Source organism: Thamnophis elegans, chromosome 7 (assembly GCF_009769535.1).
Source record: "Thamnophis elegans isolate rThaEle1 chromosome 7, rThaEle1.pri, whole genome shotgun sequence".
NCBI lineage: Eukaryota > Metazoa > Chordata > Lepidosauria > Squamata > Colubridae > Thamnophis > Thamnophis elegans.
The window spans coordinates 29604667-29626618 of record NC_045547.1 but is presented as its reverse complement, the minus strand read 5'-3'; the positions used below and the strand labels follow the sequence as shown (position 1 = coordinate 29626618).

The window sequence follows — 21952 nt, the reverse complement described above, 5'->3', positions numbered from 1 at the left end:
CTGTCTATCTGTCTATCTAAATAGTGTCTATTTTTATCTTCTATTTTTGATTGTAGATATCTAAAAAATTTCTTGCTAATGCAGAAAGAATATGCTACTTTCTACAATGTGTGTGTTTGGGTGGTAGAAGTTATATGCAGAAACTCATATTTCATGTAGCCATTATAGATGCATTTGTATAACTACTTATGATTTGATTTTCCCCTTCTTATTTACCTTTTTGCAATTGCTTTTTATGCATACATTTTTAACCCAGCATAGCATATATACCATTTATGAAAAAGAGAAATGCCTCTCTCTTATGTAAAAAAAAAATAGAAGGGGAATTCACTACTATATTGTTAACATATTTCTTCATGGAGAAATCTGAATAACACTGCAAATTTTATTTTTTAGCCTTTAAAAATAACTTCACAATAGTGTGTCTTGTTGTTGTAATCATATGTTTAATTAAAATAATGGTAAAACCTGCTGTTTAGAAGAAGAATTATACCATGCTTTTTGGTCTTCTATTTTTTTATATTTTAAAAATATAACAATATTCAGCAGAGAGTTAATTTCACAGTGAATTATGGTTGCACTTAGGAATAGGTTCAATTAAGGATATTTAACATGTTTACAATGGACTATTTATAGTGATGGTGAAAAGAATGTGAATCTATTCAGTATGAAATAAAATGAGTTCAAATATTCTAAGAACCCTTTCCCAGGATATGGAAACATTTTGTGACAATTAAAAAAGATGCCACCAAATATATTAAGAAACAAATATTAGGATGGGGCAAAAATCAAAGAAATTAAATATGAAGGGTTGATTTAACTCAGATAATTTATTCAATCCAAGTTGAAAGTTGAAGTGATTTCTTCAACCATTTTTTATGTGGCATTTTGATTCAAAATGTTAAAATGGGGTAGTTGATTGGAATTTTCAAATTGTTTTGGAAAAAACAGATTTGTCAGTTTGACATGGCTTTCTTATTCAAGTCAAATGTGTTATTTAAATAGACAGCATTGTTAACAAGGAAATATCTATTTATTGCAACAAAGTCCATTCAAAATATTCAGAAATGAAAATTGTCAAAAAGGACTGCAGCAGACAAAACCACCAGCAACACAAAGCTACTCAAAGATGCAAGTGTTCCTTGTTTACTTGGCTTTTTCTTTGACATGAAAATGTTTCTTGGCAGAGAGGTAGCGTGAAGAGCTTTCTCTAGTTTGACTTTTGTGCATCACATTGCTATTAAAAAGTTCTGAGAGACTACCCAGGCCAAGGAGATCCAAATGGGTCTGATCTTTTGTAAGGTATTCAAGACCTGGTGTTTGGATTGGAGGGTTAGGTTAATGTTCTCTTTTTATGAGTTGGGTTTGTTATTTGTGACCATAAGCAATCTAGTTGTTTTTGTGCAATTGCTGTTTTTGATCCTCGTACTCCACCCAGAGTCATCTTTGTGACATAAGCACAGAGGTGGTATTCACCCGAACCGGTCACAGAAATTGCAGGTGGGCCCACCACCCACCCTGGCTCTATGCCATCACATTTAGGTTCTACATGGGGCTGCCCCTGAAGAGTGTTCGAAGACTATAGTTGGTCCAGAATGCAGCTGCGCGAGCGATATGGGGTGTATCTAGATACACCCATATTACACCTATCCTCCGCGAGCTGCACTGGCTTCCTATTGGTCTCCGGACGCGCTTCAAGGTGCTAGTCGTTAGTTTTAAAGCCCTTCATGGTTTAGGACCTGGCTACCTGAGAGACCGCCTCCTGCCACTTACCTCCCAACGACCAACAAGATCGCACAGGTTGGGCCTCCTCCGGGTGCTGTCAGCTGGACAATGCAGGCTGGCGACTCCCTGGGGGAGGGCCTTCTCTGTTGCTGTGCCGGCCCTGTGGAATGATCTACCTGCAGAGATCCGGACCCTTACCACTCTCCCGGCCTTCCGTAAAGCTGTCAAGACCTGGCTGTTCCGGCAGGCCTGGGGCTGTTGATTGACATCCAGCCCCGCTTAGATGGAATGGGTGACATGAATTTTAACACTGTATTTTTATTTTTTTTATCTCTATTTTTTAAAATTAAATGTTTCTTGTCTGTTGTGAGCTGCCCAAAGTCCCTATGGGAGTGGGCGGCATACAAATTCTAATAAACTTGAAACTTGAAACTTTTTAAAGCCAAAGCCAGGGGTGGGTTCCTGCCAGTTCTAACCTCTTCTATAGAAGAGGTTCCACAAATCTACCGTGCCCTTTAGAACCGGTTCCAGCTCCCTCCCCCCACCCATCCGCCCATCATCAAGATGAAGAGCGAGAGGAGGAATTCTGGGAGTTGAAGTCCACAAGTCTTAAAGCTGTCAACTTTGAATACCACTGGGGTTTTTTTCTAAAGGGTTAAGGATGCAAGGGTCTTGTAACTTGACAGCTTTAAGACTTGCGTGCTTCAAATGCCAGGATTTCTGCCAACATTTTGGTTGCTAAGCAAGAGGGTTGTTAAGTGAGTTTCACCACATTTTACAAGTTGGCCACGCCCATCCAGTCACATGGCCTTCAAGCCATGCCCACAAAGCAGGCCACACCTACAGAAGAGGTTCTAAAAATATTTGAAACCCACCACTGGCCAAAGTGATGCACGGAGGGCTGAGTGCATGCGCGGACACACACACTCACATTTGTGAATCAGTAGGGAAGGTAAGTGAATACCACCCCTGCATAAGCAGCTACATAAATTGTATGTATGTATGTATGTATGTATGTATGTATGTATGTATGTATGTATGTATGTATATAGAATTAAGAGTGGGAAGTTGGGAAGTATATCTGGAAGAATCCCTTTCTGAGAAATCTGTTGTAAGATATATACAACTATTGACAAACCTGTAGTTCAAAGACTGGTCCAACCTCCTGCAATGGTGCTTTTCATTTACATTAGCATGCAGTATTTGTTTGTTCAGTATTATGCAACATGTGTTGTATATGTTGTATATGTTGGACATATAAATTAGGAATGAGGAAAGCTGTACTTGATTTCATTTACAAGGCATCAAGTTTGGAAAGACTGTGCTAACTTTTTGGTTTGATTACAAATCGGAAAGAGGATCCTTGCCTTTACATCTCAAGCAAGTTATGATTTGTTCATTTGTGTGATCATTCCATAAAGATGATAAGAAGGAAATATTGTCAGTCACAAAAGCCAGTCTATGCTTTTAATGAAATTTGGTATTGCTGTTACCAAGTGAAAGTTGATGCAGTTTGAAAACCATGGTGTCCAACTGGTAATATTAGGTAGTACAGATTATAATGATGGCAAGACTGTTGGCAACACCACAACTAGTAAATAGGCTTAGAACAGAGGTGTCAAACTGGCAGCTTTGGGCCGGATGCATCATGTACATGGGCAAAACGTCGTGAAACATCAAGTGACAGCAACATGAGGCGGCGAATTGACAACCTTGGCTTAGAAGAATAACGTTGAAAGCTATATGAAACTTTATAAATGTTCTGGAAGAAATTGAGGTTGGGTTCTTCCAAAGGTTTGTAATATGTTGCTTAAAAGTCCTGGCATATCTGGAGAATTTCTGTTTGTAAATGATGACTTACCAGAGATTATGGCTGAAGAAACATTTGGGTGATCATGTGGTCTTCATTCTAACATGAATGTATCCAATTCATGTCTTTTTGTGCCGATTAAAATATATTAAGCTTTACATGATTGAAATGTATTTCATCCTTTTTCTGAATTTCATTTTGCTTTTCAAAGCAGACACACGAATAAACATGAATTGATATAGTCTGCTTCCTGAATAGGAAGGATTCCTTACACTCTTTAAAGCTTTTGGTTTTCAGTTGCAACCAATAAAAAAGATATCTGTTATTGTTTTCCTATGAAATAGGATTTTTTAGAATTTTTTAGAATTGTAAACAATTCCATTGTCTCTGCTTTTATAGGAAATTGAATGAATAGTTGTTTCCTATAGGAAAATTGTTTCTGCTGATTGATTGATTGGCTTAATATGTGTTCTTATATATATATTTTGTGGATTGATGCTCCACTAAAATGTTGCAACAGCTATGTAATGATCACACAATATGTAATCAAGCTGTTCTTCCTAGCTTTCCAGTCATTTATCTGCATCTGTGGCAAATCTATAAACACCTGTGTATTACTGCTTCTAAGTTATAAAAGGCATGCATTGTTAAATGCTTCTTGAGATCCCTCTGTTCAGCACAAGCCATTCCACGAATCCTTTGTAATGCTAAATATGTTTCCCTGGTTGATAGCAAAATATCCTTAAGTCACATCATATTTTATACATCTAAGGATGATTTTTCCATGTTTCCTTGAGAATCTCATTGTCAGTACTAATCAAGCATATTGGTCTCACCCACATTGATCTTTGAGAAATAGAGCATAGTTCAATTGTAGAGAACATGTCATTCATGACCTGTAAAAAGTCCAATGTGCAATCTTTGGCATCTTTATTTAAAGGGTTGAGAAGCAGGAAGGATCTGTGTCTGAAACTCTGGAAATTGCCTCCCGTCAGTGTTGCTTCCCAAATTGTAAGGACAATTGGCCAGTGGAGATTAGATATAAACTGTCTGATGAGGATTGTACCTGCTAAAGTTACCATGCCCTTTCAAGTATATCTTTGGGTAGGACCATTGCAGTGTTTTAAAGCAGGATTTGCTAAATAATTTCATGTGGAATTCAAAACTGTATCTAGTATTTCTCTTAAACAGATAGATCTTGATTACTTACATGTTCAAATAATGCAATATTGGATTTAGTGTGAACTTATATTGGATGCCAGATTGTATTGAATGCAATCCCAAATTAATTAATTAATCAATCAATCCCAGTTAATGTGAATCTAGCACGTATCCATTGAGGCTATTGCATGTGTAGTTGAAGTTGAGGTTTTAGATACTGTTAATTTTCAGACATGCAAAATGGAGAAAAGGAAGATTCCACCAGAGGAAAGTATGGATTTTAAATAAAGATGCTTTTGTCAGTGTAAGCTTACCTTTAGGAATGATATTTAGAGGGTTTTTAAAATTTTATTTACTTTCCCTTAACTACTCTGTGAGTTTGTTAATCATACATTTAAATTATATTTTTATCCTTAAGTGTAATATTTCATTAAAATAGATAATATAAATCTATGGTTTGCCTTTTTCATTGCCTGTTTCTTTTGAGCTGGAACCAATTACCATATTTTCCATAGAAATACACTTCAAATAGTGCTAATTTGAATAATGTGACCATTTTGTGGGTTTCATTAACCACAGTAATTGAGATCTACCTGTACTTATGCAACCCCTTTGGGGAGTTGAAATGGATTGCTTTCACGTATGTATTTATCTACTCATGCAATATGCAAATATGATTTACTGAACTCCTAGCATGGTCTTTGAACAATTTTTGTTAGCAAAAAAAAAAAAAAGCTTTGCATAAGATCACCTCTTATAAATCTCCCTTTGCTTTTCTCTCACTTTTAATACGTAAACTGCTTTGAGTTCTTCCTCCCAACCATCTGCCTAATAATGAAGAATTTATTCCTTTCCTCATTGTGTTAAGGATTTCGAATCACATCCTGGATGCAGTCATCAGCCAACTTCATATTGCATAGGGTAGAATCTCAGATTCTTCTTAGCCTGTAAATTATGCATATATATTGCCAAAAGAAGAGAAATAGAGAGAATTTTGTTTCAGTGAGAATGCTCATTTTTCAGATGTGCAGTCCAGAAATTATTGTGGAGTAGGAAATATTAGGCAGATAGGAGAAAGTAAGAGTGTAGAACAGACCACCCAGAGATGCATCTACAAAGCATCATTGGGTTAAATAAAATTTTTAAAAGATTGGCCATTTCTAGACCTTTGAGTATGTCTTTCACTAGAACAGCACTGATGATATTACCTAGTTGGGTAATGAAATGTCTGCAAGCAGACAATCAAGCTGAGAGAGCACCAAGGACTCCATAGTTTAATCCTGAGCTATGTCACCTTTTCTGTTGAAAATTCATTTGATTCAGAATCATCACATAGATTGTGTACCAGAAATTATTTCCATCTGCATCCTTAATGAAGTTGGACCATCCAGAACAATGAAGGAGAAATGTTGGAATAGACATGTTTATTAAGAATAGCACCAGGCTAACTTTCTTTTCCCCTCCTTACTCATGAATGCAAATTAATCCCTTTTAGTCTCAGTGTAATGTTGACCTGGCTTCTGTCACCATTTCAACAGTAATGAATTGCGGATGATTATTCTTTGTGTTCAACATTTTCCAAAGAGATTGAAAATAGTCAGCTTATGATTTTCTGCTTCCATGTTCAGTGTTTGCACTGATATCTCTAGGTAAGGAGGTGGGTGGTAAATAGTTTATTAAATAGCCTCCAAGCTATTTCAAGTAAAGAGTTTTGTATGTTAGTGTAAAGAACTAGGGCCTTCTACACCTCTGATTCCATTTGGATCAGTTTACCTGTGGGTGAGGGGTAAATGATAATCTGTGAATTGTGATATCACCCTGCAGATAATGTGATATGTATCCTTTCATCTGACGTCATTATGTAATCAGGCCATTTGTGTGATGATGGGATGATACACATGTCATTTTAATGTTGCTGCTTATTTGCAGATGGCATTGGATCAAACACTGGACAGAGTCACTTTGTGGAGGGGGAAAATTAAGAAAAGAACATATCAAAAAGGTATTTCTTAGTTCCTGGATCAGTTAGAAAAGGAGTTACCTGCTTTGTCTTGTGGAAGGTTATCATCCAGCCCTCTCCCAGAAAAATGAAATATCCTAGGAAATATTGAAAAGGCAGAATATTATATTTCCCTGGATGTGAAAAGGAAGAAACATGTTTTAACTTGAGAATAGCTCCCTGTAGCTTCCTGCCTCCACCCACTTTGTCAATGGGCCATTAAGAAGGCCAATCCAATCCCTTTACACAATAAAGAGTTCTCCCCTTCAGCTCCAGGGAGATAGGATTAAGGCATGATAATATTGACCCTTTACCCAACTCACCACATGGCATCTGAGAACTCAACCAAACCTGGATTCAAAATAAGCCTGGAGAGTTGCCCCTGCATGGCCCCATGGGAGTCTGACAACCAATCAGAATACAAGATCAAGATCAAAGGCCAGAGAGGGCATAAAATCAGGGACTCAGCATCTCCGTCCTTCCTTCTCTTCTTCTCCACCAACATTGAAGCATGTGATTTTTTTTTTTTTAGACATTTTATTAGGATTTATAGGCCGCCCTTCTCCCTGAGGGGACTCAGGGCGGCTTACAATCACAGGGAAGGGGGTGCAATACCAAAAGACAAACAGTAAGTGAACAAAATAAAATAATAAAACACAACTTGCATTCAACAGTCAACACTCGGGTGGGTAAATTGGGAACCTATCCCCAGGCCTGATGGGAGAGCCAGGTCTTAAGGGCTGTGCGGAAGGTCTGGATGGTGGTGAGGGTATGAATCTCGACGGGGAGATCGTTCCACAGGGTCGGAGCTGCAACAGAAAAGGCTCTCCTCCGTGTAGTCGCCAGTCGACATTGACTGGCAGATGGGATTCGGAGGAGGCCCAGTCTGTGCGATCTATCAGTCGGAGGGAGGTAATCGGCAGAAGGCGGTCTCTCAAGTACCCAGATCCACTACCATGGAGTGCTTTAAAGGTGGTCATCAGTACCCTGAAGCGCACCCGGAGATCGACAGGTAGCCAGTGCAGCTCGCGGAGGATGGGTGTAATGTGGGCGAACCGCGGTGCGCCCACTATCACTCGCGCGGCTGCATTCTGGACTAACTGCAGTCGCCAGATGCACTTCAAGGGTAACCCCATGTAGAGCCCATTGCAGTATTCCAGCCTAGAGATCACAAGGGCTCGAGTGACTGTTGCGAGAGCCTCCCGATTCAGGTAGGGCCGTAACTGACGGACCAGGCGAACCTGGGCAAATGCCCCCCTGGTCACAGCCGACAACTGATGGTCAAAGGTCAGCTGTGGATCCAGGAGGACTCCTAGGTTACGGACCCTATCTGAGGGGTATAAAATTTGACCCCCCAGCCTGAGTGTTGGAATATCGGCCAAATTATTGGGAGGGAAACACAACAGCCACTCGGTCTTGTCCGGGTTGAGTACCAGTTTGCTAGCGCTCATCCAGTTCTTAACGGCCTCAAGACCCTGGTTCATCACATCCACCGCTTCATTGAGTTGGCACGGGGCGGACAGATACAGTTGTGTATCGTCCGCGTATTGATGGTATTTTATCCCGTGCCTCCGAATGATCTCGCCCAGCGGTTTCATGTATATGTTAAATAGTAGGGGGGATAAGACCGAACCCTGCGGCACCCCGTATGTTAGGGGCCTCAGGGACGATCTCTGCCCCCCGACCAACACCGACTGCGACCTGTCCGAGAGGTAGGAGGAGAACCACTGCAAAACAGTGCCTCCCACCCCCACCTCCCGCAGTCGTCGCAGAAGGATAGCGTGGTCGATGGTATCGAAAGCCGCTGAGAGGTCAAGGAGAACCAGGATGGACGCATGGTGATCACCTTTTCTATTCAGGACTCAAGTCATGTGATCCTGTGCACCATTAAACCATCTTTCCAAGCAGCCTCCATGTCTCCAGTGTCTTTTTCCCCACTTGGAGCCCAACCCAGAAGGACATTTCTTTAAGGACATTTCTTTCAACAGTCTATATTCATTTGTATGTGTTCGAAGCTTCATTTCAATGAAGAAAAGGGGAGAGAAAGAGAAAGAAAGGCTTAGTTTATTGAGATTTTCTAAATCTCCTCTGGATGTGATGAGCTTCCTTTGGGATTTAAAAAAAAGCAAATCAAAAGAGAACTGTTGCTCAACTGTGCACAAATTCTTGTTCTTTCCTAACTAGCTGGATCAAGTGAGCCATTTTTAAAAAACTTTCTTTGGGGAATTTAGCGAACTTGAAAATATACACACACACCAAGTACGTGCTTCAGTATTTGGACACTCATTAATGAGGTGTTGAATAGTAAGAGGAAAAGAGAGAGAGGGGGGGGAAAAGAGATTTAGAGAGATTTATTAACATTTATAGGCCGCCCTTTTCCCTGAGGGGACTCAGGGCGGCTTACATAAAATCAAGGGAGGGATATACAAACAATAACGTAGACAAACATAGAGTAAAATAATGAGCAACATTCATTCATCATTCGGGAGGGGCAATTATCTTTGTCCCCAGGCCTGACGGGCTAGCCAGGTCTTAAGGGCTATGCGGAAGGCCTGGACGGTGGTGAGAGTACTTATCTCCACGGGGAGATCGTTCCAAAGGGTCGGAGCTACTACTGAAAAGGCTCTCCTCCTTGTAGTTGCCAGCCGGCACTGGCTGGCAGATGGAACTCGGAGGAGGCCCAATCTATGAGATCTAATTGGCCGCAGGGAGGTAATTGGCAGAAGGCGGTCTCTCAAGTACGCAGATCCACTACCATGGAGGGCTTTATGGGTGACTAATAGCACCTTGAAGCACACCCGGAGATCAACAGGTAGCCAGCGCAGCTCGCGGAGGATAGGTGTTATGTGGGTGAACTGAAAAGGTTTTCCCTCCCCTCCTCTTCCCTGGATGATTTAATTTGGTGAGAATGGTAGGATATTTTAATTTGCGCACAGTTTATTCCGGTGACTCAAGATTAGTCAATTTCTTTCATTTTCAGCATCAGAACATTTTGAAAAGAACCCAAAACTTCTATAGACAACCCTATTCCAAATTTGCAATTTTTTGCTGCCAGGAAATTTTCTTTATACTTAAACAAAATCTAGGTAGCTTCAACTAATACCCATTATTATCTGGTCCTAGTTTTTGTGGCCATAGGAAATAATTCCTTACCTTTTTCCTTGGGCGAACTCTTTTATGTACCCGAAGAGTGTTACTGTGTTTCCCTTCCTTGTTTCTCCAGTTTGAACAACCCAAGTTCCTTCAGCCCCAAATCCCTGTATCTCAATTGTCAAAATCCTTTTGGAAATGGAGTGCTCAGAGACGTACACAGTCCTCCGAGTGTGGTCTTATCAGTACAAACTAAAGGGGAATAAATACTTTCCACACTTTTGATTCTGGTCTTCATCAATGATTGATTAATACTATGAAGATACTATAAGTCATTTATGAGGAAATAATGGGGAAATTAAGAATAGCTTATTCTTCCCTTTGGCTTAAATAGGAAGATACAAATAAGCATATACCATGTTTTGTGAGTACAATACTTCTTTGGTTCTTTTCCTTAAAAAAATCATTTTTAAAGTGACAACAGGAGATGGAAAACACCAACATAATCCACCAACAATGATGGGTAGAAAGCTTGTAGAAACATATTTTTTCAGCTTCAGATTATACTCAACAAAATATGTGCAAAGTTGCTATTTACTTTGTTATTTCAGTGGGGAACATACCCAATGAAGTTGTCCCATTCCTCCAGTAATTACTAGCATGATTGATATTATCACAATAAGATAAGATGCTATAGAGAAAGATGGCAATCAAGAAATATTTTCCACCAAACACATCACTAGATCTTTCTACTCTGACTAAAAATTCATAAGAGTCTAATATTTGATCACCCCAATCAATTTCTGTATTATCTCAATTTCTAACTGTTGTTTAAGTAGCTCTTGCTGTAAAGAACGCATGACAAGATTGTAAACCAATACGAAATTAAAATGGCAATTTTTAATGAATTACAAAACATACTGTACATTAAAAATACTATTATGTAATAGGAGTTCATTTTCTAGTTTGGTTAATGACTTACCCTCCAGGCATAAGCAAAGGATATTGCCAATAAATGTTCATATTTGCTTTACAACTCTCAAACGCTCTTGTGAGTCATCGTGTTGCAAATAAATTTCTGCTAGATCTGCCATTGCCTTGTTAAAACCCCCAAATTAGCCTTGTAAATGAGGAGGTTGAGAGGATGTAAGCTCATCCTTGGATGATGCCTACTTGGGATGGTCATCTTTGTTTCTCTTTTAATAAAATGTTTTTAAAAGTTTTCAGCATTTTGCTTAGCGAAGGCACTGTAATTGAAGGAAGAGCTCTTATATTACAAGACTTCCTAGGCCTGCCTGCCAGTCTCCTTTTAGGGAACAAAGGAAGGGCGCCAGTTTTACTTACCTTCCAACAGCATTTTGGCCTCGTGGTTTTATCAGACTATTGAGACCGTGCAAATCTTGAGCCAAATTGGGAATGCAATCCCAGTTCCAAGGACAAACCAGGTAGCACCAGGATCTGATTTGCTCTGGTTTTATAGTTATCATACTTGGGTGATTTTAGATCTTTTGATTTGTAATGTGTAGGTTCTATGCATTGTTTCCCACCGCTTTGCTCAATTTCCTTTGTACAATGTGTTGTTCTGTTTTATTTGTTCAGCCTTTTCTTTTCAGGATTACAAAACATTGTAAAGCTCTGAGCAGTCTTTAGAAGGGAATTAATTAAAGAGCTAGTATTACTCCAAAGCAATCCAGGGCATTTTGTGGCAGAGGTAAGGTGTTTTTGTCCAGGAAAAAAAGCAATACAAGTTGACTTGACATGGTATTTCATTTGCCATGAAGATGAAAAAAGAAGAAGCTTCTCTGCACAAATTGCTTACACTTAGAAGTTTTTACCAGCATTTTGAATACTTAACTGAAAGCCTCTTCCATTCATTCAAGCTTCGAAAGTGATGCAGATTGAAACAATATGGTTGCTTCATTTCAGAATTAGATCTACGTATAAAGTAGCTTTGAAGGAATGCTTCTCATAAACCTTTATCAAAACATAGCATCCCCTTGGAAAGTTGGATGGTCCTCCAGAGAGAGTCGTTTTCCCAGAAAATTGGTAAGGGGGTTTAAGAGAGATGCCCTAGCACATTTTTTACTCTAATTGGATAGGTATGTAGTTGCCTATCCTGATAATTTGTTGATACTTTGAGAAACACAGGTGAAGATGAACAGACAGCATCTAGACCTGTGAATTGTAACGCTTGTGATATGTTTGTTTATTTTCCTGGCGGAGAACAATTTGACATATATTTTCAGCAAGTGTAAACTTGTAGTGGGTCTTGAAAGAAAATTCAGAAGATTGGAGTAGCAAGTGACCACACTTCAGCTAAAAGAAGTTAAAGATTTATCAGCTCAAGAGGAGAAGGCACTATAAAAGGAAATGACAGAAGAAGCAGTTCTCTTAAGGAAGGGAATTAAACAAGGGAGCAAGCTGATAAGATGAGAGCCACAATCAGAAGCAAGTACTATGAAAAATATTCTGGGTGCTGGAACTTTGAAACAGTTTTTTGACCTTTGCTAATGAAACAGCCCTTCAGGAGGACGAAAAAGATAAATGGAACAGGAGATAGAGGGTTGCTATATAAAAGGCAGAGGACCTTGCAATAAGGCAAAGATAAAAATTGTGGGATCTGTGATATACTGTTATGAGACATTGAAACGAAGATTTGCTTCCTGGACCTGTTACTCATAAAACATGCTGTACGTCAGGGGCACAGATCAGGGGTATCACATAGCAATTCTGATGATCAAGTGTTCCTTCTGCTATGCTATTTGGGGACAGAGATACTGCAAAGACTAGATATGACCATGTCACTTTCCAATAGCTCAAGATTTGAAAAAAAAACTAGTGAGGGCATTAATGATCTCCTACATCCTTCCAGTCCATGAAAGAGGATTGGAAAGGGAAAGAATGCTGCAGGTTTGTTATTAATTGTGCGGGTAGTGCTGATTTGAGTTTTGGAGCCATGGTTTGAATTACCTGGATGATCAGAGTTGCCAAGATGGAAGAATACAGAAAGATCCATAATGGAGAAATGGATCATGAATATGGCTGAGTTTGCAGAAATGGCTAAATTAACTTGTTTGGTTAAGGAGGGAACTATAATTGCTTTTATAAAAGACATAGACCCTGTATGGATGTTTTTATTGAAAAATATTAAAAATCAACTGGAGATTTGGGAATTTATTGCTTTACCAGGTTTGTTTACAGGAAGAAGGGAACCATGATATTAATTTGGCAGGGTGGAGATAGTAATTACTATGCTTGTAACTGCTGCAAAGAAAGGTGGAAGTCATTCTTTTGGTATCCCTTTCTTTCTTTTTTGTTATCTTTCACATTTTTTGCCCTCTTATATTTCCATTTCATACTTTTTCTTTTATGTTTTAAAATTTTTTAAAATTACCGTATATACTCGAGTATAGACCGACCCGAATATAAGCCGAGGCACCTAATTTTACCACAAAAAAACTGGAAAAGTTATTGACTCGAGTATAAGCCTAGGGTAGGAAATGCAGCAGCTACCGGTAAATTTCAAAAATAAAAATAGATACCAATAATGTTTTTGAATATTTATTTCAAAGAAAACAGTAAACTAGCGGTGTATTCAATGAAATACTTCACTCACCTCATGATGCTGATGTCCCGCTGTGATGATGATGTCCCGTGCAGCCGCGGGAGCGATGTCCCGCCTCCTATGACACACGGCACAGTGATTCCTATCATTGGATCACTGTACCAGAGGAGGTGGGACATCGCTATGTGGCTGCTTGCCATAACAAGGAGGAGGTGGGACATCGTTGCAGAGCGGCAGGAGGGGAGGAAGGGGAATCGTAAGACAGCCCTGCATTACATTAGAACGTGAGGAGGGGGGATGGTGCGGTGCGCGCTGCGCGGCAAACTGACACAGAGGGAGGGGAAACTCACAGGGGCACTGGGCCATTCACGAGTGTCACCCAGCGGCATGGCCCCGCCCCTTTTTCTCCTCCATTTCGGGCAAATTTTTCACTGACTCGAGTATAAGCCGAGGCGGCTTTTTTCAGCCCAAAAAGTGGGCTGAAAAACTAGGCTTATACTCGAGTATATACAGTAGGTAAATCTTCTTAAAATAAAAGCTAATTTTAAATCAAAGAGTATCTAGTTGCAATGTTTACCTATGCAAAAGCCTTGTCATATGAGCTGCATTGGAAGCCTGTAGCAAATGGGACCCAGGTACCTATAGAATTGTTTTCCATGGGTTCCACTGCATTGAATTTGGTAGGTCCCCTTTGGGGTCCCTTTTATTCCAAACAGTGCCATCTTGCAGAATCCTGATGTGTCTCCTCTGTTACAATGTTGGACTTCAGAAAAGCTCCTCTCCCCTGAGAGTAGGATGGCCCCCACTTTCTTGGCCTTCTGAAAGACTGTTAAAACTTGGTTCTGTTCTTAAGGGGAGAATCAGAATGTTAGGATGGCTCAATATACATTCATTTTGTTTATTTTTATGGAATTGGTAGGTAGTATCTTGGCTATTTGTTTTCTTGCATTATATTATTTTAATTGGCTATGGGTTTTACATTATTTTTGTTTGGACTGTTTACTATCTAGAGTTATGAATTTAAGATGAAGAGCTGTGTAAATTTTCAGAATAAATGTTGGGCACATAATGTATTTCAGTTCAACATAATTGGCAAACATACAGTATATCTGGCTGAAGCATAGTGAGTTTGATCAGGAGAACTTTAAAATGAACCTCTTTGATGTTGAGAATGAAAACTCTGAAATAAGATTTCATTACTTGGGCATTGTAAACAGGCTAAAGCTGAATCCAAACAGAAAGGAGTTATTGTATGTCCATCATGGCTTTTATCTCCAGTAGGTTTTTTAATGGGAGGAAATGAGGTGAGACATTGTTCATGAACAGTAAGGTCACAACTTGGGGTTCTCCTGGACTCACAGCTGGGGGACAGGTTTCCTCCAGCTTTAACTAGTGCAGCTGTTGTAGCCTTAACTGGAACATAAAGACCTTGCAACAATTATTTTACTGGATTTTGTTGTCTAGTTTTTCACTTTTATTTTTGTATAATTAATATTATATATTGTGGACACTTTAATGTATTGAATGATTAATCTTTCAAGAGTTGTTTGGTTGCAGTTGCTAATAATGGATGGATGGATGAATGAACAAATGAGAAAGGGGGGGAGAGAGGAAATAAATAAATAAATAATAATACATGGGAATGTTGATGTAATAGGATATGTTTATCTCTATAAAAATGACACTCTGAGAGACCTTGACACAATGACCCATTCTAAGTCATAGAAGCTCATGAGGTAACTTTGGACAAACTTTGGACTCTCTTAGCCCAACCTACCTTATATGTTTGCCTTGGAGTGGAAAATAGGAGATGGGAGTATCCCATCTTGAGCTCATGAATAAAATAGATAATAAACTTAATAAATAGGAAAGGAAAACCTAATAAAAAGGAAAAACACTCGTTCAGAAAGTTCACAGTTTTTGTGATCTATTATATAACACTTACAATGTGGGAAATAAACAAATCTTCCTACAACAATGGAAATTTAATATAATAGTATGGGATGAACTCTGTTGGTTAGATAAAGCAATTGAAAAATGTAATTTATTCAAAAGAAATAGATGCAATAGAAGGGGATGTGGGATTTTACTTTGCAGTAACAGTAAGCATACCTCTGGATTCTTTGGTTTCTTTGAGTGTGCTTGTTTGCTTGCAGATGTTTCATTACTCAACCAGGTAACATCACCAGTGCATATATGTAACCAGGAGCTACATATATTTCTTTCTGTTAGTAATTATAGTTGCATAGACTTTCAAGTGAAAGAGCTTGGCAACATTTATATAGAAGCCATCTATGTTAAAATAAGTTGAAAACCCAACAAAACAGTACTATTGTTGCTGTCTATGATTGTTTCCACTTCTGCCAACCTAGCAGTTCGAAAGCATGTAGAAATGCAAGTAGAAAAATAGGAACCACCTGGTGAGAAGGTAACAGCGTTCTGTGCACCTTTGGCGGTTACTCATGCCAGCCACATGACCACAGAAATGTCTTCCGAAAGCACTGGCTCTTCAGCTTTGAAACAGAGATGAGCACTGCCCCCTAGAGTCAGGAACAACTAGCACATATGTGCGAGGAGAACCTTTACCTATGATTGTTTCCATAGCTAAGGAGAAGATCCAGATGATCTTTCCAAAAGCAACCCTTTTCTCTTTCAAAGAATCATGTAGTAACGGTGTTGAAGGGTTTAATTAACCTACCATATGTTAGGAAACAAACTCTCACAATACGATCTTTCTAGGAATTTCTTGATTTGTTTTGCTGACAACTTTTTCCTTCAGAGGATGAAGGAAAGCACAGAAAGATCTACTATCCTCGATTTGACACTGACCAAAAGGGAAGACTCATTCAGGGATCAGTTAAGCACCGAGAATAACAAGGAAAAGAACCATGCAATGCTGTAGTTCTTGATTTTAACAAAATAAAATCTGCCAAATAGATATTTTGGCTTCACTTTGCAGATTGGCCTGCTATCTGATATGAAGCTAACTGGACAATTTAAGCTCTGCTTCCACAGCTGTGGAAATGGCTGGGAATAATTCATTGTGGCTGAATATAATAATAAAGAATAGAGATTAACTAGATGTCCTCCTACTTAAAAGGAATGCAAGGTAGGGAGTAATAATTTTTCCAAATGTGCTGTACTGTGAACTCTTTGTAAGCTTCATCTCTTGGCTTCTCTAGGTCTTTCTGTTCTTGCATTCCTTGTCTCTTTCCATGATACCCTGCTAGGTTACACTGCCTGTGGATTCAGCAGCTGTGTGCCCCTCTCTCATTCTCTCGCCTCCCCTCCGCTTCTCTCTCACACACATACATGCATTCAAATGCACTCACTATTCATTTGTGGCATATCCTGTTGCCATTGGAAACCTAAGAAAGAAGTGAATATCCTCCAACTCTCAGGCTTTTTCTTCCCCCTTTCCTCTCTTGCAGGAGACGAAGAGCTCAGCAATGAATCCATTGGAGCACCGGGCCATCAAAGAGCCAGATCAACAAGTCACAGATCGTACCTAAATGTGATTAAATATCCTTCTCTTCCAAAGCTCAGAAGGAACACGGATTTACCTGGCATAGCCTTTTCACAATTTGATGTTCAAAGCACGGCATTTGAGGTAAGAGAATCTTCTCTTTTTGGATTTTCCCTCTCCTTTTCCTTTTCCTGTTTGCTTTCCATGCAAAGGCACATTGGAGGGGATCTACTCTTTACATATTGCCTGCTGAAAGGGTGCTTCATCCAGGGGTTGCTTTCCAGTCTTCCTTAGCAGCTTTTGTATGGAGCTGTGATGTACAGGGGAGAGGACATACAATCTACATGCAATCCAGAGATCTATCTTTTCTCTTCCTTCCTTCTTGTCTACATCTGGCTTCTATGCCCTACTCTTCACCCCTGCGGAGCACACACCCCTTCCGACTTTCTCAATCAAGCAGCATTTTGTTTTGTGTTTGATAAGGAAAGAGGGGACACATGTTCATTATGCTGTGTAAGTCTGCAGTGCATTTGGAGAAGGACAGCAGGCCACTTAAAATACCCTTTATTAGGTGCAGGCCTTGGCAGTTCATGAGTGATGTCCTATTCATGTATCTGGAGGTATAAACCAGTGGTTCTCAACCTTCCCAGTGCCGCGACCCTTTAATACAGTTCCTCATGCTGTGGTGACCCCCAACCATAAAATTGGTGTCTCGGTTCCGAAGACCTATTGAAAATATGTGTTTTCCGATGGTCTTAGGTGACCCCTGTGAAAGGGTCATTCGACCCCCAAAGAGGTCCCGACCCACAGGTTGAGAACCACTGGTATAAACAATCAGAAGTTGAATATGTGCTTGAGAATCACCTTTGAAAGACAAGCTGGAGTTCTCAAGACCCAGCTATCTGGATACGCTTTACCATCCAAATTAATGTGAGGTTTAGATTTGTTAGGTGATACTTAGCAATATAAACTGAGATCGTTGCCGTAGCAGTGCTTTGTTGTTGATCTTGTTGACACATTAGTTTGTAACACTAATTGTTGGCACTGGAAGCAAAATTTATATTGGTTTATACTTTAAATTTATATGGTTGCCCAACTCATATTTACTCCAATTGGCAGGTTGGTTAAAAATAAATAAATAATCAAGCCTGTTGCATTAGTTTAATAAAATAATTAAATAATAGATAGCTGTTGCCAGGATGAACAAACCTATCAGAAACATACAAAATATAACCCATTCCAGGTAGATCCATAGCTGATCTAACACAGAACCAGATTTTCAAGGCTCATTTAATGGAATAGCACGGTTGAATCCATTTGGATCTCTGGGAATGGATCACAGGTCACTGACATAAATGTAAAATGTGTTTTGAATTAATCTGTTTATGTAAATTTGATATCCTCAAGTTTTCCTAGAGATGAATGATATGTTTGAATCAATTCCTGATTTTTCAATGCAGATCTACATCTTACACAATGCTTCAAATTTTTGGGGTAGCTAATGTAGTAAAACCTTAAGATCTTTAGAAAAAAATTGTGACTTATATATGCCGTGAAAGTCAGATGCTGCTGCCTTATAATGAATTACTCCATAGGTCTACCTACTTTAGTAGCTTTCTAAGTTTTTGTCTCATTTTTTTGCTGTGCAGCCTTGTGCAGGATCTTAAGACCCAATTGTGTGACTTAATGATCACATGGTACAGTTTGGCTCAAGTCACTTATTCAACATTGGTGTGAGTCTGATGGAATTGTAGGATATTTATAGGAAGAATGTTCTCCAGCTGAAGCAGTTCTATCTATGCCATTCTCAGCAGTAGGCACAGAAGCAATTGTTTCTGACCTGGATGAGAAGAAAGAGATTGATGGAGAAAGAAAACAAAAGTGTATTCACTACTGGCTTCAGTTCCATTCTGATGGACCACTAGATGAGGAAAAGCTGTATTAATCAAGAGCATAATTGAACATTCTCCTAGCTCTCACAAGTTTGTAAAACTATATTCTTGTAATTCATCTGAATGTCTCTGCATTTATGCTAAATTCCCAGGATTTGAGGCCATGGAGTAAAATAGGCAGTTGGTTCAGGAACTTTTATAAACAAGCTTATAAATTACTAGTATACTATCAATTAATAAATACATTGCCAGATTGGCAGAGGATGGTTGCTGAGCAGCAAGTTCATCTGCCTCTTACTTAGCAGATTGATGTTTTACATTTCACCCACCCAATAACTTTAAAAAAAATCAAGATAGGGAAAGGCACTTAGGTAAAAATATAAAATAGAACTTGTAACCTTTGAATCCGTCCCCTTCAAAATACTCCTAGCCACACTTTTAAACTGTTGGAGAATGAAAATTTGCTGCTATCCATAAGGACCCTCCATTCAGTGTTTGCAAAATAATAATTACTCCCAAGTTTTTGTCTTGTGCACACACTGTGACTAATGCTTAGAGTGTGGCTGTAGAACTTTAAAATCAATAAATAAAGGCATACTGAATATTTCAAGGCTTGATTAGATGTTAGCAGTAGAGTAGATTGTTCTGTTCTTACCTCCATTCAGGCATTTGTCAGGGAAAAAAAATCAGGAATAGCTGTAAGAATTCATGTATCCAGGACCAGTATCTTTCATGCATGGCCCTGTTGCTGAAGTATCTGGCCAAGGCACATTGAAAACATCTTCAGTAGGCTTCTATATGTGTTTTCTCCAAAAAAAGTAAAAACCACATGCCTGAGAAGCCTGCCTGATCAGGGTTCCCAAGCATAAAGAATGCTTGGATTGAGTTCACATACCAGATGTGCATAAGTTAAAAAAAAAAAAGTCTCCTGCAGATCACTCTAGTCAACTCGATTAGGTTAAGATACAACCCCATTTTCCTTCTGTGTGACCCTATATTTTAATAGATATAAAGCACGACTAGGGACGCGGTGGCGCAGTGGCTAAGATGCTGAGCTTGTCGATCAGAAAGGTTGTCAGTTTGAATCCCTAGTGCCGCATAATGGAGTGAGCTCCCATTACTTGTCCCAGCTTCTGCCAACCTAGCAGTTCAAAAGCACATAAAAATGCAAGTAGAAAAATAGGACCCACCTTTGGTGGGAAGGTAACAGCGCTCTGTGTACCTTTGGCATTTAGTCAATCTGGCCACATGACCATGGAGACGTCTTCGGATAGCACTGGCTCTTGGCTTTGAAACAGAGATGAGCACCTCCCCCTCCCCAGGGTTGGGATAGACTAGCACATATGTGCGAGGGGAACCATTACCTTTACTTTTAATGTATGAATGGAGTTAGGTTGTCCACAGAGAAGGACACTTATTCTACTTTCTATTTGTGTTCTTTGAGTTATAGTAATAGCAATACCAGTTAGACTTATATACCGCTTCATAGGGCTTTCAGCCCTCTCTAGTGGTTTACAGAGTCAGCATATTGCCCCCAACAACAATCCGGGTCCTCATTGAGTTGAGTTTGAGTTTATTGGTTTTGTATGCCGCCCACTCCCGAAGGACTCTGGGCGGCTCACAATAAACATGGGAGGGAATAAATAAGACAATACAATTTTAAAATCCACAACAGTCACAATTAAGACGGGGCTGGGAGCTTTAACAGCCCCCAGCCTGCCGGAACATCCAGGACTTAGTAGCTTTACGGAAGACCGGGAGGGTAGTAAGGGTCCGGATCTCCATGGGGAGCTCGTTCCAGAGGGCTGGAGCAGCAACAGAGAAGGCTCTCCCCTGGGGGTCGCCAGCCGGCATTGGCTGGCAGATGGAAGCGGAGAAGGCCAAGCCTGTGCAATCGAATTGGTTTTGGGGAGGTAATTGGCAGGAGGCGGTCTCTCAGGTATCCAGGTCCAATGCCATGTAGGGCTTTATAAGTAACAACTAGCACCTTGAAGTGAGTCCGGAGACCAATAGGCAGCCAGTGCAGCTCGCGGAGGATAGGTGTAATGTGGGTGTACCTAGGTGCACCCACAATAGCTCGCTCGGCTGCATTTTGGACTAGCTGAAGTCTTCGAACACTTTTCAAGGGCAGCCCATGTAAAGCGCATTACAATAGTGCAGTCTTGGGGACTATCTGAAGTGCCTCCCTGTCCAGATAGGGTTGCAATTGGTGCACCAGGCGAACCTGGGCAGGAAAGTAGCAGAAATTGCTTATTTTGAAGCAAAACTATAAATATAATGCTGGCAAAATGCAGTGTGGTGCATCATCATCATCATCATCATCATCATCATCATCATTATTAGTAGTATTAGTATTATTAGTATTATGGTCAGGGACCTTGTTTCAGGCTGGAATTACTATTTTCCATCTTTGAACTTTTCCCTTTCATGGTACAAAAAGGATCTTAGGCTTGAGGTGAATTCCTAAGCATAAAGACATAACATATTCTTGGCTGCCGTTCTTGTCTCCTGTCCTCTTATTCTATCTCCTGTCTCCCAAACCCCGAAGCTGAATTTCAGCTGCTTCAAGCAAGTTATCTTCTTTTTTTTCTTGCTTTTTTGACAAAATCACCAAGCACACTGATGGTATAAATAATAACAATTTGGCAGATAATGGCAGAACACAACTGAGTTCTCCTGCAGACTGTTCATGCTGGGCTTGCTTCTCAGCGGTAAACTCCACTGCATGCTGTGACCTTTCAATTGCCATCTATTTTGAATAACTCAGGTTAAATGCTGTGGCCAATGACGCCATCAGCAGATCCCTTTAGATGCCAGGTAAAAGCTTGCTCTCAAGGCCAATTTAGCCTGTGGCAACTTCAGCTTTCAGGGAGTCTGTGAAATATTAGCTTGCGCATCCATTCAGAGCTTTTGTACTCAAGTCAACTGGATGGACTTTGACATACATTTGAAAAGCTGCTGTCAGTGATCACATTGGCTTTGGATTACACATCCCATAAAACATAGAAGCAATGGGATCCCTAAGAAGACACATCTACAGGCATACATTCTATTGATGAGAATGGAAAGAAGAAGATATAGGTTGTTCAGATTACTTGCTAGAGTATTGGATGAAATTATTTTAAAAGAATGTAATGTAAAGCATGGAAGGGATCTTGGAGATCATTGAGCCCAAGCTCATGCCTAGAGTCTTCAGATACCAAATGAAAACATTAATTCCACAGCTCATTTGACTCTTCACGAC

The 21952-nt window shown here is 39.8% G+C and overlaps 1 protein-coding gene across 2 annotated transcripts in view; it reads left to right on the top strand.

Moving 5' to 3' along the window:
* ELFN2 (extracellular leucine rich repeat and fibronectin type III domain containing 2) overlaps positions 1-21952 on the top strand; it is a 175252-nt gene that overhangs the window by 49058 nt on the left and 104242 nt on the right. For both annotated transcript variants that reach the window (XM_032222054.1, XM_032222053.1), the window contains exon 2: positions 16782-16960. The gene's annotated coding sequence lies outside the window, so the exon portion shown is untranslated. The remainder of the gene's footprint in view (positions 1-16781; positions 16961-21952) is intronic.